Source organism: Solanum pennellii, chromosome 9, assembly GCF_001406875.1.
Source record: "Solanum pennellii chromosome 9, SPENNV200".
NCBI classification, from domain to species: Eukaryota; Viridiplantae; Streptophyta; class Magnoliopsida; order Solanales; family Solanaceae; genus Solanum; species Solanum pennellii.
The window spans coordinates 52,705,641-52,725,505 of record NC_028645.1 but is presented as its reverse complement, the minus strand read 5'-3'; the positions used below and the strand labels follow the sequence as shown (position 1 = coordinate 52,725,505).

At 34.0% G+C, this 19,865-nt stretch overlaps 1 pseudogene; it reads right to left on the bottom strand.

Moving 5' to 3' along the window:
• LOC114074042 overlaps positions 1–19,865 on the bottom strand; it is a 121,964-nt pseudogene that overhangs the window by 76,438 nt on the left and 25,661 nt on the right.

Below are 19,865 nucleotides of genomic sequence, written 5' to 3'. Positions count from 1 at the left end.
AAAGAATCAACCATTTAATATTAAAGATCATTATATTCTAACTATATTCAAATTTTATCATTAATTTTAGTTATAAATAGAGTCTCCATCAACAACAAAAAATTTGAATTATTAAAGAGAAAAAAAACATCATGCTAAGAGGCTCACCAATACACTTTGAACTTCTCAGTGCATCAATGATGCGTTAGATCGTGATTGTAGTTATCTGTGTCTACATCATAAGAAGATGAAGGACAACTGGTATAAGTACATTAAATATACGTGTATGAGAGTTCGAATGGTAAACACAACACATGCTTGAAAAGAACTTAGAGAAACACTTACCTGTGCTTTATTTAACTCAACTGATTTCAATATAAAGCAGCGTAAATAAATTCAGTATAAGGAAAAGCTTAAAACATGATTTTCAACTCTATGTATTTAGAAATACAATGATACCTCTGTATCTATGCAAAGATACAATATGAAAATACCAATATTTCTAATGTATTTTAAAATACAAAATACTATTGAGGGAGTTTCTCTAACTCACAACCATCACTTAAGAGATATAGTGATGATACAACAATTTTTCTCATGCTGCCAGAGCATCCTATACCTTGCCAAGGGTATATTACCTGACCGCTAAGTGGATCACTAGTCTATGCTAGTCTATGCTAAAAAAAACTAAATGAATAATCTAAAAAGTATGACCCGTTTGTATCCATGATGGTTACATGGTTTATGAAGGCTGTGAGTTGGCTTAACTCTCCCCTTATAAAGTGCTCAGTGCTACTCCCAAAATATGATACTTGCTCTGTATGGTTAAAAACATACTTCTTTTTTGTGGTTTCAGATAATTGCTCAAAACATAGTTCAAAGTCTATCCTGGAAATCTCAGTTTCCTTTCTTGCTTAATCGTGAAAGTATTTACTCTGTACTAAAAAAACTAGTTTAAAGGCTCTTTACCGAAACTTGTTTAAAGGCTCTTTACTGAAAACTAGCTCAAAGGATCTTTTGGAAATCAAAGTTTCCCTCCTTATTTAAATGTGAAAACATTTTAAACTCTTTGGGAGTACATAGTCCCCATATACTTTTGAAGAAATGAACTTCAACTTTAATCTTTACTGAACTCAAAACTTAAGTCTTACAAAAAATTAAAACATTTGTAAAACACTTCTCAAAACTTTATGAATTGCTCTTAACTTCTTATCTTACCTTTAATTGAATTTATGGATTCAAGGATCGTTATTTGTGATAGGAAAGATCTCATGTTCTTTAGGAATGAATTTAAACAATTAATCATGAGAAAGATGAAAATATCAATATTTGAGGATGGGTCCATGACGCAGAGAAGCATTAAAACTTTTGGTTTGGAAACAACTTTTGAGGAAGAATGGTCAGTGACCGCTCCGTAACAAGAAAAAACAATTTTTCAAAACTCCAGAGTGGGCCTGCGAACAGACAAAATATTTTCTTCGTTTTTCATCTCTAAACCCTCTAAACTCCATCGGTCTTTTCCCCAAACAATTAGAATTGATTAAATGTTAAAATTAAATGATATTCTACTCAAAACTAAACCTTAAATCATGGTTTCAATCAAAAAAGTCGTCAACAATTTCAACTAATTAATATGTGATGTTAGCATATATTAAATTCAATTGGTATTCAAATTTGGTTTTGTTCCTCTATTATGTTGATTTTGAATTAGTTTTTTTAGTATCTCAAAAAGTGTTATATTTTGTAAGAGTAAAATCAATATGAATAGTTAAAATCTCAAACATTATCTATTGGAGGTAATAGAAAAACAGAGAGAAAAACTTGATTTCAAATGGGGTCTCTTTGCATCGCATTAGAATATTNGATTCTCTGGCAGAATGATGTTTATTCCTGTCACAAGGGCAAAATTATTTTAAGCACATATAATGGGGGTATACCCCAAGTGTGCTCCCTTGAAGCTGGACTTCAAGGACCTGCCTAGGCACCTCAAAGGAGTTTCTTAGGTACCCATTTGAGTTAGGGAAGCTCTATGGCGGCGTGCGACTAGAAAGTCGTTGTTGGGCGTCCCGATGACCGTGGGGGTTAGTTTTACCGAACGTTAGGCCCTCCGGGCCATTCTCCTTGTGGACAAAGACCTCCTAGTCGATTGAGCAATTGAGGGACTCACTCGAGAGTCTTGTGAGCTAACTTGTGAGCTTGGCAAATGTTCAACCAAGCGAACAAACATCTGTAGGCCTAGACGTGCAGTCGTGGGGCAACGATGCACTGTGAAGCTTGAATGCATGATGCATAGGATATGTTAGGCTATGCCCTAAGACAAATAATGACACCTTAAGGAATACACAGATGACTAAGACCAAGGATGGGACGTTGCCCTACTCAGGCAAAGCGACAAGCCAATTGCAAGGCACGAGGTGACTGACAAGCTTGAGGATCGGACTATGCACGCGCACGACGCTTAGGTCCCGGCATAGCACATGTATGTCCATAGACAAACCCCAGGGCGCACATGGAAGTGATCCGACATGTAAGGGTGCAACATATATATATATATATATATCTATGTATATATATATATATTCATGTATTTATGGATTGGAAAAACGATGTTATCTTGTTTTGGAGGTTGAGTAATGTAGGACATTTTTTGAAGTGTGACTGAATTATTCTGGTTTTACTTATTAAGTTTGTTTACATTTTTTATGAAATATAAATGATGTGATTAGAATATTTGGGGAAACATAGACTGTATTTTACTTATCAATTTAAAAGGTGTTTTAAGAAAAATTAGTATTTGATAAAAAATTTTAAAAGTCTATATGAATGTTTTACTCAAGAGTGCTTATTAGAAAAAAAGTTGGGGTGAAAACTACTTCTTTAGCTTTTGAAAATCAGTTTCTACTAATTCTTTTAAAAAATACTTATTTTTCTCTAGAATAATTTGGTGAAACACCTTATTCGATATATATAAAACAGCACCCTTTTTAATAAATAAGTACTTTTGACAATTTAAAAACTTGGTCATACAGACTATAAATCAATATATGTTTTTCAGATTTTGTTAGTAATAACAAAATCATTTTTTTTGGGAAAATTTCGATCTATTATTCATGAATTTGAAAAATAATTACACCAGCTTATGCTTTCATGGGAAAAGCACAACCCTCAGTAGCCCATTACTGAAAAAAGCACAAATCAAATATATATATCATACGATTATCTAAATAGGTCCTCTTCATTGCTCTTTTTCCCCTCGCCGCTTTCTCCTTCTCTTCCGTTGCTTTTGATTTTTTCACCTACGATGTCGCCTCCTTTGACTAATCCGTCTCTCTGGTTCCTCTTGATATGGATCATCAACGTGATGTTTATGTGTTTCTTGGTTGTTGATAAATCAGTTAACAAGAGTAAGTATCTTGTTATATGAGCTCGTCTTCCTTTCTTTTGTTTTTCTCTCTTTCTTCTAACTACATCGTTATTTCCCAATTGTAGTATACGGTTCCATAGTTTGTGGTCGTTATTTTTTGTTTTCAGATTTTTTTGAAAGGAGGAAAATCTCTTCACGTGGTAGGTCCTCTCGCTTCTTTTTATTCTTTTCCTTTTCCTTCTATATCTGCTCATTATCTTTCTACGGTGGTCATGTGACAAAGTGAAACGATAGCTTTACTCCACCGACTTTAGGAGTGTTGATGGGTTCATCCAGGTTTAATATCTCCATTACTGACTCTAGATCCCCCATTTTGTCGACTTATTTTTTGCTGGCTAATATAAGATATGCTAAATAGCATTTCGTTGTTTATATTGCCTTCTAGGAGTTTGTAATTATGTTTCTTATAGAAAACTTTACTGTTGAAGACTTTTCTTGCCCTCTATCTCTTCAAAGGTCAAATTCTTTAGTAGTAGCATAGTAGTTTTTCATTTTTGATGATTCTCCTCCCCTTCGTCTCCATGCTATTAAAACATGTGAATTTGTAGTTCCCTTTGTCAATAGATATATTTATCAAATGATCTACTAACTTATTTCCTTCTCTTAAGAATTAATTCCTTCTTTTGCAAACATTCCTAAATATTTGATACTATTTCCGCAATAACCCATGGACATGCCCACTTTCCTTCTAGCACTTTGTACATTAGCATTCAGTCAGTTTGAACTATAACTTCCTTATGTAGTGACTATTTACAATGATTATATGCCTCCATTATAGCTTTAGCTGCGGCGACTGCGTTTGTAGTATCTTCTATGCTTTCTCCTTTCACCTATTCAATATCACCCTAATCATTCCTCTGTAACACTTTGAAAGTCCAAGACATGGTCTAGAGCCTCACTTGATGAACTGAACTCTAAATCACTATTGCTAAGCCTAAAATAATGTATAAAAAATATGTAGGAAGTATTAGAGCCTAAACGTCAAGGGATGACCATGACGTCCGGAAACTAGTGCAATTGAACTAGTAAACGTCCTTATCCCTTGTGATGGTTTTGAAGTATTGTATGGAGTCTAAAACTTGTACAATACTTTTAATAGGTACAATGATGTATATAGGTTCAAAACGTCCAGGTATGACACCTTAAGGACCGCCCTAGGAGTCCTTGAAGGGACCCCACCTTAGCCAAACAAGCTGCCCAAGGCAGCAAGAATTATATTGTGATGAAACCAGTCCGCATCGTAGACATGGTTCACCATGGGCCAAATTTTATGCTCCGTGTCGCGGAATCTACTGTCTCAAATATTATTTTATGAAATCTTGCGGGAACAGCTCTGTGATGTGATGCGGACTTGTTTCTGGACGAAAAATCTGAAATTAGAATTCAAGTTTGACTTCACTAAAAGGTCAACTTAGGTGAGGGGTCTTTTGGGTATTTTAGGGAAGGGTTATATATTGATTTCAAATCATTTTAACCTTACATTAACTCAATCAAATCAAATCCCCAAATCAAAACTCAAAGGCTCCCACCTCTCTCTAATTTCTCTTTATATTCAATCTCCACTGAAGGAACCAAGAAGCTTGAAGAAGAAGACCTAATCCCCAAAGTTTTCTACTCAAATTGTGACTAAAGTCTTCATAAGGTACAAATTCTTTTACTCTTTGGATTCCTTTCCCCAAGAGGTCCATTCAAAGTTTATTTCTAAATCACCCAATATCAATGGTTTTCTTTAAAAATAAGGTTTCTTCTAAATATGAAATTGATGATTGATTAAGATGAATTGTGACTACCTATGGCTAATCAAAAGTAGATTGTTGCGTAATTGATGTTAATTAATGGGAATTTCTTGTGATCCATGTCTTTCCCCCAATTCCCCAAACTTGTAGTTTGCTTATGAATTTATTGTAATGGATGAATGTATTGATTGTTAGACTTGTTTTAACTAAGCTATTTCATTCATGGACTTCTTATCGTCATGTATTGTATTTATTGAAGAATTCATGGATGAACCCTTTTCCTTAACCCTAGTTATGAAAGGACTTGTAGATGATTAGGGTTGTTGGAATTGATTATATTATTATTTAATACACTATATTAAGAAAATGATGAGTGGATCATTGGTTAATTGTGATGAATTGAGTCTATGATCTTGAAAAAGGTTTTGGAGGCTAATTGGTAAGACCTTTATGATCTTGAGTTCTTTACTTCAATAATGATGTTTTATACTTGATTATGATGTTTGATTGAAGTATTATATGTGATCAGATTAAGAAGATGATGATACTATTGTTATGATGAAATGTATTGAATATGTGAATTGTGACATCATGTTAAGGGTATAATGATACAAGGTTGAATATGAATCACTTGTGTGCCTTACTATGATATGACTATGATTTGTTAATCTCAGAAACGAAGGGCTGTTATGAAAGGAAATTCTCATGCAATATCGAATGAGCTAATGACATGATATACAAGGGATTAGTCATGTATGGACTATACTAAGTTATGATAAATAAGAAAGGCTTCAAGACATTTCAAAAAGGGACTTTATCTTAGCACCGAGTGAACTTGACAATGAGAGGTGTTGACTCACCAATGGAAGGGAAATTCACCAATGTTCTCATGAGATGAGGACTCCAATTCTAATGGATATGTCAAGGGTTAAAGACATATATCCTAGTTCGTCAACTATGTTTCCTCCATAGGAATAATAGCTATGGATCGACTTAGAATGCTATGTTCATTTTTTGCTTCTACCTTAGCAAGTAGACCACCTTCTTTCTTTGTAGGGTTTCATGACACTGGATTTCATGTTTGGCTTACATGGTCTATTGTCGGTTAAGGCAATTGTTCGCGAAAGTAAAATTAAAGTGGTAAAGTTAACAATAACTAGGGTAACTTTAGGGGTTCTACTTAATGTAAGTAGGGGTATGGGACTCTACTTATACATGACACAAGTTGACCTACAGGAAAGTCATAGGAGGTTGTTTTTATGTACTTATGAGATGAATGAAATGTGTATGACAACTTTACATGTTGATGATCCTATATGATGTTAGTTTCATTGATAAACATGCTATTGGTCTAAATTGATACATATAATAAAGGACATGCATGATATGAAATGTTTACACTCCCTATGATCCTTTGTTTGGTTTACTTGATTATGTGGGGTTATTGGGCTTCATATAAGCATTGTACATGTAGTCTTAGTAAAGGGTTGTGAGTAAGGGTCTTATATGTTGTGATGTTATGAACTCTTGTACATAATTATTGTTATGGCATTATGTTGGAGTTATTCATGCGTCTATGATCTTGATATGAAGCCATTCATGTTGATATGATCTTATGTTGATAATATCCATGTTTACTTTACTTTATGATGATGTTGGTCATGTGTTGAATATGGACTTGTATTAAGTGATGTTATGTATATTGGCTTGTATATGTTTTTATTGTGCATAAAGCTTCTAAAAGTGACTTAGCACAATATTGAACTAAATGTCCTTTTAAAAATGATTTCAATGGTGTTACTTGCACATGTTTCCAAACATAGTCCATATGGTTGTTTTAACCCATATTCTTTCCATTTCCCAAACAATGTAGTTGCGGACCATTCAAATATCAAGATCGCTTGTAAGAAGACTTGGACTTTTCCCCAAGTTTTGGTAGATCCTCTAGTTCGAGGATGGTGCCACGTGTTCTACCTTAGTAGCATTGCTATTATCTAAAGACATTTTGTTCTTTCCTATTCTAGAAGTTATTTGTTGTAAGCCCTATGTGGAAAATATGAAATTGTATAAGTGCTATGCCCGAATGTCCTACTTCATTTTATATGGTTTAATACGAGATGATCTTATTAGACTAAATTCTTACATATTGGTTATGTTGGATAAACGAGAATCCAATATAATCTTCATATATGAGCAGTCAAAATATACTCCATATATAATATGTGAGAGGTCTATGTATACCTGAATATATAAAAAGTATTAATTTTGCTACATTTTGACCTATGATATGTTATGATGAATTCTAAGGGTTAGTCAAAGTCCTTTTCGAGGACGATAATGCCAATTACGTCTAGTGGGTGCTCCCCTGTCATGACAAACTTGGTAATAGAGCATGAGGTTGAAGTAATCTTAGGATTTATGTATCAATAAATCACGTCTATGTAGAGTCTTGTTCATTAGTGTGAAGCGCGCCACACTTATGAATGAGAGGCTATATGATGCTTAAGATTTCTCATTTATTGGTAATCTTGGAATTCGTGCCTTGACAGTGGTAACTCTATGTGTACCTTTTATTTCTAATCATTTTCTTGTGGATATAGGAAATGAATACGAGAAGGGAAGCCGCAAGGAGAGTGGAAGAAGATTTGTCTAATGTCGGAGCTCCTCCCCAAGACAACCAAGCTCCTCCACAAGGTAATCAAGTTCCTCTGCAAGACCAACCTCCGATCATTCCTCCACCCATGACGGATTGAGATATAAGGTCGACTTTTCTATCTTTGGCCCAAGCTATGACTACCCAAGCCCAAGCGGTAGCTACTCAAGATCAAGCCATGACAGCTCAAGAAAACCGAGATGTTGGACCCCGTGTTAAAAAAATGCTAGTGCCTTGGCTTCTCTCTTGAGGGACTTCACAAGGATATACCCTCTAATGTTCTTTGGGTCTAAGGTGAATGAAGATCTCCAAGACTTTCTTGATTAGGTCTATAAGATTCATTATGCTACGGGAGTGAGTTCTAATGAGAAGGACGAGCTAGCCTCCTATAAACATATGGATGTGGCTCAAACATGGTATACCCAATTTTGAGACAATAGGGCTTTGAGAGAAGGTCCTATAACTTGGGAGCTATTTAGAAGGGCTTTTCTCGTTAGGTTCTTTCCAAGGGAGAAAAAGGAAGCAAAAGTCTAGAAATTCATCAACCTTCGTCAAGGGGTATGAGTGTGCAAGAGTACTCCTTGAAGTTCACTAAATTGTCCAAGATCCTTCTTTTGTATCCAATCCTAGGGATGGGATGATCAACTTTGTGATGGTGGTGTTGTATGATTTAGTTGAAGAGTGTCGTTAGGCGATGCTTCATGACAATATGGACAATTCTCGTTTGATGGTTCATGCTCAACAAGTTGAGGAGACTAGACTCAAGAGGAATAATAGGAAGTTTAAGAGGGACAAGTCTTATGAGGGAGGTACTTCCAAGGGTAGGCTTTAAATTCAAGACAAGCCTAGGTTCACAAAACTGATCTCCAATAAAGTTCTTTCCAATTTCCCTAAGGCTAACAAGGATATGGTGGTTAAAACTAAAACCCAAAATAAAGGAAGTGGAAATTTATCTAGTGAGAAACCTTCTTGTGCCAAGTGCGGTAAGAAGCATAGAGGTGAATGTTTTGTGGGAACGGAAATTGCTTTGGTTGTGGAAAAGATGGACTTAAGGTTAGGGATTGTCCTAAGTTGAGAAGTAAATATAAGGGGAGTATCTAAGCTCAATCTAATTGTCCTAGTTCCGATGCTCCAAAAAGGAACCACTTCTATGCTCTACGCTCTAGGTTTGAGCAAGAGGAATCTATCGATGTGGTCACCGGCATGTTGCAAGTCTTCTCTGCTGATGTTTACGCTTTACAAGATCCTGGTGCTACTGTATCAGTTATAACTCCTCTATTAGCTAAAATTTTTGATGTTCTACCCGATTTTCTAGTTGAACCTTTTATAGTTAATACTTTGGTGGGTGACTGCGTTGTGGCTAGGAAAGTCTTTAGGTCTTGTCCTATATCTTTAGCCAATAGAGTTACATGGATTTGGTAGAACTTGATATGGTTGATTTTGACGTCATTTTGGGAATGGATTGGTTGCATGTTTTTTTCCTTCCATTGATTGTCGAACAAGGGTAGTGAAGTTCAATTTTCCTAATGAACCTGTCTAAGTGTGGAAGGGGGGTAACTCAATCCCTACAGGTCGTATAATTTCTTTTCTAAAATCTTGTGAAATGATCTCTAAGGGGTTTATTTACCATATTGTGAGGGTTAAGGTTCTTGAGTCCAACATTCTTCCTTTATAGTCGGTAACTGTAGTGAAGGATTTTTCGGATGTCTTTTAAATGACTTGCCCGGAATCACTCTCAAATGGGAAAATAGACTTTGGTATCGATTTATTACCATATACGAATCCCATTTCAATTCATCCTTATCCAATGACTCTGGCTGAATTGAAAGAGTTGAAGGCTCAACTCAAGGATTTACTAGAGAAAGGTTTCATTCAACCTAGTATTTCTCCATGGGGTGCGCCGGTATTGTTTGTAATGAAGAAGGATGGGTCCCTTATGATGTGCATTAATTATTCTCAACTCAATAAGGTCACCATTATGAACAAGTATCCTCTCCCTCAGATTGACTACTAGTTTGATTAAATCCAAGGGGCAAGCCACTTTTCTTAGATTGATTTGAGGTCGCAATATCATAACCTTAGAGGGAGAGGTGAGGATGTTCCTAAAATGACTATCCAAACTAGGTATGGTCATTATGATTTTTTAGTGATGTCTTTGGCCTCACTAATGCCCCGATGAATTTTATGGAGCTTATGAATAGGGTGTTCCGAAATTACCTTGATGCCTTTGTGATAGTCTTTATTGACAATATCTTGGTATATTCAAAGAATGAGGGTGAACATATGGACCATTTGAGGGTGGTATGCAAGTCCTTAAGGAAAAAAAAACTATTTTGTAAGTCTAGTAAGTGTGAGTTTTTATTGATATCGGTGGAGTTTCTTGGTCATATTGTCTTAAGTGAGGGTATAGAGGTCGATCAAGTGAAAATCAAAGCATTTAAGAATTTGCCTAGACCATTGATTTCAGCCGACATTAGAAGTATCTTAGGTTTAGCTGGGTGCTATAGGACGTTTGTGGATGGGTTTGCATCCATTGTTTCTCCTTTGACTACCTTGACCTAAAAGAGTATTAAGTTTGAGTGGTCGGAGGCTTGTGAAAGAAACTTCTAAGTGTTGAAATATAGACTTACCTATGCTCCAATGTTGACTTTTCTGGAGGGTACCAAGGGTTTTGTGGTATATTGTGACGCTTCCCAAGTGGGTTCGGGTTGTGTCCTTATGCAACATGGAGAAGTGGTAGCCTATGCATCTAGAAAACTCAAGGTGCATGAGAAGAACTATGGTTATGTGAATTGAAGTAATATATGTGTTATATCATTATGCCATACTTACTACATTCCAATGTACTAATTCCATATATTTTGTTAATCTCTAAAGGTGTAGGTGGCATTTGAGAGGACTCTCGAAGTGAAGCTTGGATTAGCATTCCATTCAAGCAAGTGTTGTTATGTCTTCCCTAGATTCGAGGACATCTCTATGTTCTTCTTATTGAAAGTATTATAATAGAGTTATATATTTCTATATGTTTAAGTATGTGTCGTGTACCAGTATATTTGTATGTCTAAGATGGCGATTTTGAGACTTAGTCTTTCATTATGATTTTCTATTAAAGAGATATTTTCAAGTATTATTATTTCATGTGAAAAGTTTTAATTCCACACTACTTTTCATTCATGTATGCAATGAATGATGTCAAAGGGCTTGTATAAGACCTCCGAGAGGTCAAGTACGCCTTGTTGCGATCCAAGAGTGACATAGCTTTTAGGTTGTGCTTCCGAGTGATGACACTTTCCCCAAGAGGTCCATTCAAAATTGATTTCTAAATAACCCAATTCCAAGGGTTTTCTCTACAATTGGGTCTTCTTCTAAACTTGAAATTAATGATTGGTTATGATGAATTGTGATTACCTATGATAATTAAGTGTAGATTGTTGAGTAATTGATGTTAGTTAATATGAATTTCGTGTAATCCATGTCTTTACCTCAATTCTCCAAAACTTGGATCTTGCTTATGAGTTTATTGGAATGGATGAATGTATTGATTTTTAAACTTGTTTTAACTAAGTTATTTCATTCATGGATAACCTATGATCATGTATTGTCGGGATTTGATCTATTTCTTGAAGAATTCATGGATGAACCTTTTTCCTTAACCCTAGCTATGAAATGGACTTGTAGATGATTAGGGTTGTTTGAATTGATTATATTATTGTTAAATTCACCATATTAAGATAATGATGAGCGCATTATTGATTAATTAAGATGAATTAAGGTTATGACCTTGAAGAAGGTTTTGAAGGCTAATTGGTAAGACCTTTATGATCTTGAGTTCATTACTTCAATGATGATGGTTTATACTTGATTATGATGTTCAATTGAAATATTATATGTGATTAGATTAATAAGATGATGACACAATGGTTATGTTGAAATGTCTTGAATATGTGAATTATGAGATCATGTTAAGCGTATAATTATGCAAGGTCGAATATGAATAACACAACTATGATATGAATATGATGTGTTGATCTCACAAATGAAGAGTTGTAAGGAAAGGAAATTCTTATGCAATACCTAATGAGACAATGACATGATATAGAAGGGGTTATTATCCTATGGCCTATACTAAAATATGATGATTAAAAAAAGACTTAAAGACATTTAGAAAAGGGATTTCAGCTTAGCATAAAGTGTACTTGAAAATGAGAGGTGTTGACTCCCCAATGGAAGGCAGATCACCAATATTCTCATAATATGAGGACTCCGATACAAATGGGAAGGTAGAGGGTTAAAGACGTATCTCCTAGTTCCTCAACTATGTTGCCTCTATAGGAATGCTATCTAGTGGATCCACCTAGAATGTTTTGTTCATATTTTTGTTCTACCTTTGCAAGTAAATCACCTTCATTCGGTGTAGGGTTTCATGAAACCACATTCTACATTTAGATCACATGGTCTATTATCGTTTAAGGCGATTTTTATTGAAATTAAAATGAAAGTAATAAAGTGAACACTAACTAGGGTGACTTAAGGGGTTCTACTTAGTGTAGGTAGTGGTATGATACTCTACTTATACATGGCACAAGTTGACCTTGAGGGAAATCCTAGGAGGTCATCTTATGTACTTATGATATGAATGATATTTACATGATGACTTTACATGTTGATGATCATATATGATGTTAGTTTCATTGATGAACATGCTATTGGTCTAAATTGATATTTATGATGAATGACATGCATGATATGAGGATATATGTAATGTTGACATTACTTATGATCCATTGTTTGGTTTACTTGATTATGTGGGGTTATGGCGCTTCACATAAGCATTACACTTGTAGCTTGGGAAGGGTCGTGAGTTAGGGTATTATATGATGTGAAGTTATGAACTCGTTTACATGAATTATTGTTATGACATTATGTTGGAGTTATTCATGCCTATATGATCTTTATATGAAGACATTCATGTTGATATGACCTTATGTTGATAATATCCATGTTGACTTGACTTTATAATGATGTTGTTCTTGTGTTGAATATGGACTTGTCTTAAGTGATGTTATGTCTAATGGCTTGTATATGTTCTCGAGTGTGCATAAAGGCTTTTAAAAGTGATTTAGCATGGCTTTAAACTAAATTTCCTTTTAATTATGATTTCAATTGTATTACTTGCACTTGTTTCCAAACTTAGTAAATGTGGTTGTACTAACCCATATTCTTTACCTTTTCCCAAACAATGTAGGTTCGGGCCATTGAAGTATCAAAGTCGCTTGCAATAAGACTTGGACTTCTCCCCAAGTCCTCGCAGGTACTCTAGTTTTAGGATAGTGCCACGTGTTCTACCTTAGTAGCGTTGCTATTGTCTATAGACATTCATTTCTTTCTTATTATTAAAGGTACTTGTTGTAAGGCAAATATGAATTTGTATAAGGGCTATGCCTGAGTTCTACTTCGTTTTAGATGGTTTTGATGTGAGATGATTTTATTAGACTTAATTTTTATGTATTAGTTATGTTGGCTAAACGATAAGCCTATGTAGGCTTCATATTCGAGGATTCTAAGTAAACACCATATATAATATGTGAGAGGTCTATGTATACCTCAATATGTGAAAAGTTTTACCTTTTCTGTATTTTGACCTATGTTATGTTATGGTGAATACTAAGGGCTAGTCTAAGTCCTCTCCGTGGATGACAACGCCGATTACGTCTAGGGGTGCTCATCGGTCGTGACACAATCAAATAAAAGGCATAGGAACTACAACCAAATTTCGCCTAGAGGATCCATCTGTATTATATTTAACCCATCCATTTAAAGGGATTCCCAAAACACTCTATTTATCTTCAATTTAGGTATTTATCTTTTCCACTCTATCAACATATTAGGGGTTTTCTTATTCTTACCAACATATTGATGTCCGTAGTGACATTAAGAATAATTTGTGCGACTAATGTTAGCTTCCCTTCATGTTTCATCCTGGTGCTCTTTCTCCATAATATCCATATTACTAAGTTAGGTAAGGCTCTAAACAAAGGTTTACGGCCCGAGAGCACCCCCTAGAGGTGACACGACGTACTTGACCCCGAAGGGGTCTCATACAAGCTCTTAGCATAATCATAACATAAGATAGTATAAAATGCGGGAAATTTAATACTATGAAGATATACAATCGAATTCATTTCCATAAATTGCAAACGCAAGTATTTTCTAACTCTTTGTCTCAAAACTATCTATTTAATAGTCATGAATAAAAGTCTCTGGGACACGGCCCAAACAACGTCTAAAAACCTATGGGAAATGAAATAAAATTAAAGTGGATATTGTCCTCGAAGCTATAAGCACTTATCAATATCTTCAAATCTTCTAAATCCTTAAAACCTAGCTCTTAAAGCAACTCAAGCCTCAAACCCTACAATTGGTTAGAATTTAGGCAACATGTGTTAGTACAAAAGGTAACAAGTATGAAAGCTAGCACAACATAATAAAAGCATATCAAATTGTTAGTCAACATAGGACATAAGCATAAGAGATAACAACATATACATATCATAATCCTCAGCATAAGAATCATATAAACACAAAACAACATAAAACATTGTAAATGAGCATAGGAGATACAACATGGTCATGGAATAGTCTTTACTTAGACTTTCATGGTTACATAAATAAGCCTTAAGTCTTCCATATTACAAGAGAACTACTTCACAAGCCACCTCCAAGTATACTTGTGCAATGCCACGATAGAATACCATACTACCATCAAACCTAAGTACCTCTCTTTGGTCATTCTTGGTCGTAGTCAACCTTCATAGTCAAGACTTAGGTTTACATGTCATCTTCAGCATAGTCTATGTACTTTGTTTAAGTATTTGAGCTTCTCTACCCTGAGAGCACCATACTTCTAGGTACCTCAAAACACACTTGCACAATGCATGAAAGACATCCTATACTATCCTTCACACTAAGCATAACTTGAAGTCTTCTTAGTCATGTTCACCCTAATTTGGTCACACTATTATCTTAACTCCTCATAATTAAGGGAATCTGTCACCTTTACTTAATTATAGAAAGTGAGGCAACTAAGGCACAATTCTATCTCAACGCATCTTGTTTAGTAGCCCTAAGTTATACTTGCGCAATGCAATCATAGAACCCCATAGTACTAATCATACTAACTATATTCCATTTATTGTTTGTCTTTTCTATTGTTGACTGGAGTCTTTCCATAAATTTTGTGTAACACCCCAGAAATTAGAAAGTTGAACTAGTGAGTTTTAGAGACTTTTGTAAGAGGTTTGGAGTGTAGTATGAGGATTATAGGTTATTAAATGATTCCCAAACTTAGGATAGGGGTTTAATAGGGTGTCAAGGTAAGATCCCCTAAGTACCACCCAAGGGGTCCTTAGGGAGGACCCTTTAAACATCCCAAAGCAGCAAAATTTGGCAGCACCTACATTTCGCCACCTACGGCCAGTAGGTGGTCTAATGAACCGTAGGTGGAGTCATGGGTCAGGGCTTGCAAAATCCTGACGATTTTTTATCCTTTGACCAACACCTACAGATATGCAGTATGTGGTGGTCAACCTTCGATTAGTATTGGAGGCTGAAATATGGGGCGTGGATCAACGGTTTGTGGCTCGAAATAATGAACTGTAGGTTTGGCCGATGGTCAGTACTTAGACAAATTTTATTCTGGGGTTCTGGGGGAGGCTACCAATGCAAACCACGGACCAACAACATGGGTCGTGGGTAAACCTACTGTCCGTGGGTGGCAACCATGGGTTTCACCTGCGACTTTTGGAAATTTGCATATTTTTATCTATTTTTGATACGGGTTGTTACATTATCTTCCAATTTTGAACATTCATCGTCCAATGAAGACTAACTAGTGTAAATTGAGTGAGAGGTATGCAATCCCAACAACTAAAATACTTAAAACTTATTTCTAACCGAACAAATTTCCAAGAACATGCAAATACATTGATTATGAAAGTACAACTAAAGAAAAATGATACTACTATTGAAGTTTATGTATTAATGACTAAAAAACTGAAGTGGAACTATTACCTCAAGCTGGAGTGGAATCAGAAGGAAAGAGATGAGGATACTTGGCCTACATGGTTCCTTCTGCTTCGCAAGTAACTCAGTCTATGGACTGAATCCTCTACAAAACCTTAACTGAAGCGACGTTCTTTTTTCTCAACCTTCTAACATGACGGTCAAGAATTTCAATTAGTACATACTCATAAGAAATACTATCTTTTAAGACCACAGTCTCAAATGGCACTCTGGATGCTGGATCACTGGCACTTCTTTAATAGTGAAATATGAAATAATGGATGCACTGCAAGAGAGTGCAGTCAAGTATCCTTATTCTGGATTGTTAAATCTTTCACCCATTATTATTTTGAAATACTCTTCGACTATGTGAGATGAATCTTCTTTAACAGATTATTGAAAAGATAGTGTCTATTTACTAAGAAACTTTGACTGAAACATTCATGTATAGTTGGTAGCATAGACATAATGCTCACAATTTTTTTCTCCTCTTTTTGCTTTTCAAAGAGAGGACATTCAAAGAAAATGTCCATGTAATGATGTGCATTGGAGATTAGGTTAACATCAACTTTGTTGTTCATTACAAGGATTAAACAGTTGCTCCGGCACGTTTCACCAACAAGCCTAGATGTTTGTTTAGCCGCAACATGGTCACTAGAAAAGAAACCCCCTAAGTCGATAAGTGGAACTTGAAAATCTTATGCTACAACACAATCCTTCTCGTCGCGTTTATATGGGATCATAAAAAACTAATATATTTTTCTAATCTCCCTTAAATGATTTATCATTTCTGATTATACTATTAGTAGCCATTAATAGGAAGGGTTTATTTTTCTCTCTTGTGTAATGAGTGACAAGTGAATATGAAGTAGTAGTAGTTAATTCTACGAGCCAAACTGAAAGATTATATAGGGTTTAATGATGCTTAAAATTTGGGTAGAATACAACATATTCGATTATGAGGGACAAATAATATCGTCATTAATAAATTATATTTTGTCTCTACAAATCTTGTGAGACGAAAAATTATTTTTCAATCAGTAGTAACTAAATGTGTATCGCTAAAAGTATACAAATACGATTTAGTGCTTCGTCACTAAATGTATTATTTACCTAAACGAAAAATCATCCCCAAATCCTGAAACATTTGTGAAAAATTTATTTTTCGTAAAAAACATATCTTTTTTTGTAGTTAATAGTATGCTTTGTCAATAAAAAGGTTATTACTAACGAAAAAATTATATCGTCACTAATTATTTTACTTCAATCAGTGAAGACATTAATTGTCTCTAAAGTTACATGTACTTTGTAGTTAAACATTACTACCGACAAATTTATGTCGTCGCTAATTACTTTACTTCAGTCAGTGACGACGTCAATTGTCTCTAAAGTTATATGCATTTCATAGTTGAACAAAATCTATTTTCTTCACTAATGACTATATATTATATTAAAAAATTATGTTGTTCATAAATATATTAATTAGGGTTAAATTTTTTATTATAAAAAAGGTTAATGTTCCTATTTATCTCCCATATCAATTTTTTTAACAACTCCCCAGAAGAAGCTCCCACTTGATCTTCTTCTACTATGTTTTTTTGAGGACTCGAACTCACAACCTTAGGGTTAGGAAGTGAGGAGTGCTTACCTTCCAATCAAATCTCTCGTCTCTCATTTTCATTTTATTTTTAACTTCATTCACTTCTATCAAATTCAACTTATGTAGAAATAATAAATTATATGATTATTTATACACATACACAAATGCATGAAATTTACCACCCACAATATATTCAAATGTAGATTATATTTTAATTAAACTGTAATTTTTTTATAATATCTTTAAATATATCCAATATGATTTTGTCATTTTATTTATTTATTTTTATAAAATTTATAAATTATTGAGTACAATTAAAATTTCATATAGAATTTAACTTTTGATTTTATTAAAGAAAATTGAATAATTTATTTAATTTGATCAGTAAATTAGTTGTTTTGAAAAAAACATCGATATCCGTAACTACAATACTTTATCATAATATATTTGTAATCCTAGTTGGTTTATTTCTTTAATTTGTTCTTTTATTTTTTTAGTTTATTTCAATTTTCACACGGATGAAAAAAGTTAATAGAAATTAATGAAATATATCACACCTTTGAAAAGTCTATGTTTGTAAGTTGATGTTATCTGTCTATAGTTGCTCTATGTACGTATGTGGAATTACTATTAAATTTGTAAATATATTAAGGCAAAAGCGAATAGATAAACTTAGTCGATGCAATTACTATTTACAAATCAATAGACACGCTAAAAAATTAACATCCAGACTTGATAAATAATTTTTTCTATCGTCTTAATTGATGAGAGTGTATCAAATATAAAACAAAAGTGCTAAACCAATAAATATTGACAATATAGGGGTAGAACAATAACCCACTCACGGTACTTATAACATGGATTGTATTTTTCAAATGATGCATTTTATAAATGCATAATTTAAGAAATTGATGAATTGAACTTTTTTGTTTTTACAAAGTGGATTGAATGCAATTGTTTTAATATTTTCCCTCGCCAATTAATGAATGGATTTTGTCTATTTCTTATGAAGCACTTGTTATAATCTTTTTGTAACTTCCTAGTTGTTATTATGAACAATGGTAGCAAAAGAATTGTATTTAGCAATGAATTATTTTTCTAAGAAATAGTTGAATTATTCATTACAAATTTTAAGTCGTCGCTATTTAATACCTTACATATTTTGTGACAATTTTGTTGTTATCACTAAATCACAGATGGATTAGAGATGATAAAATATTTGTCACCAATTATTTATATTAATAGTGACGAAAATAAATGTCATAATTAAATCTAAATTTTATAGCTTAAACCTATATTATTTTACTACAAACTCTTATTTACATCTCTACTTTGTTAAAATAGGGCAAAACGTCGTGGTGACTCGAAAAATAATCAACTAAAATAGTTTTAAAATTATTTTATGAATAAAAAAATTTAAAAGGAGTCGCCACCTAATTTTAGGAAAAATAGGAAACCGTTTAAGTGCTCTACAGAAACATTATATTCTAAGTAAGGGCTCAGGTTATTTCTAAGGAAAGATGTTAGGCATCTTTGGAAATCCACAATTGTGGGTTCCCACTAAATTCAATTTCTTTCTAATTGAGGAGGTAAAAACAATATACAAGTATACTAAACATGCAATACAGATAAGTAATAAAAATAAAATAATAATATAAGACACGACCTAAAATTTGCATAACATCGCTAATATATACAATAATAAATAAACAATATGATTCAACCTTTATTCGAATAGCTCCAATGGAAAGAAACTGTGTGTACCTGCAAAGACACTTTGTAAAAGTATTAGTACTAAATATATATGAATAAGAATAAATGAAATAAATAATAACTTAAAGTTAAAGTCCGTGTTATATACATGGAAGACCTTAGAAATCAACGGTTATTTCTTCATTGGTAAATTTTAACCAACAACATATGTAAAGTTAAACTAAATTTTCGTTATTTAAAATGGAGAGACCTCCAAAATCGACAGAGAGATTTTCTCATTGGCCCATTTAAACATTAATTCAGTATGAATTTGTCACGACCCAAAACGGGTCGCGAGTGGCACCCACACTTATCCTACTATGTGAGCGAACCAACCAATCTAAACCCCAACATTTTAACCATAATGAACAAAATACGATGCGGAAGACTTAAAACTCATTAACGAAATCAATTAAATAACTTCTAAAATTTATCAATCATTATCCCCAAAATCTGGAAGTCATCACCACAAGAACATCTATCCTCAAATTAGTAATCTAAGTGTATCTAAGAAGCTAAAATAAGTAAAAAGCTAGTCCATACCGGAATTTCAAGGCATCAAGACATGAAGAGGAAGATCCAGTCCAAGCTAGAAGCAATAGCTCACCCTGAAATCTGGCTTGATGAAGACTGGCTAGAGTTGCGGTTGAGTTGAAGACG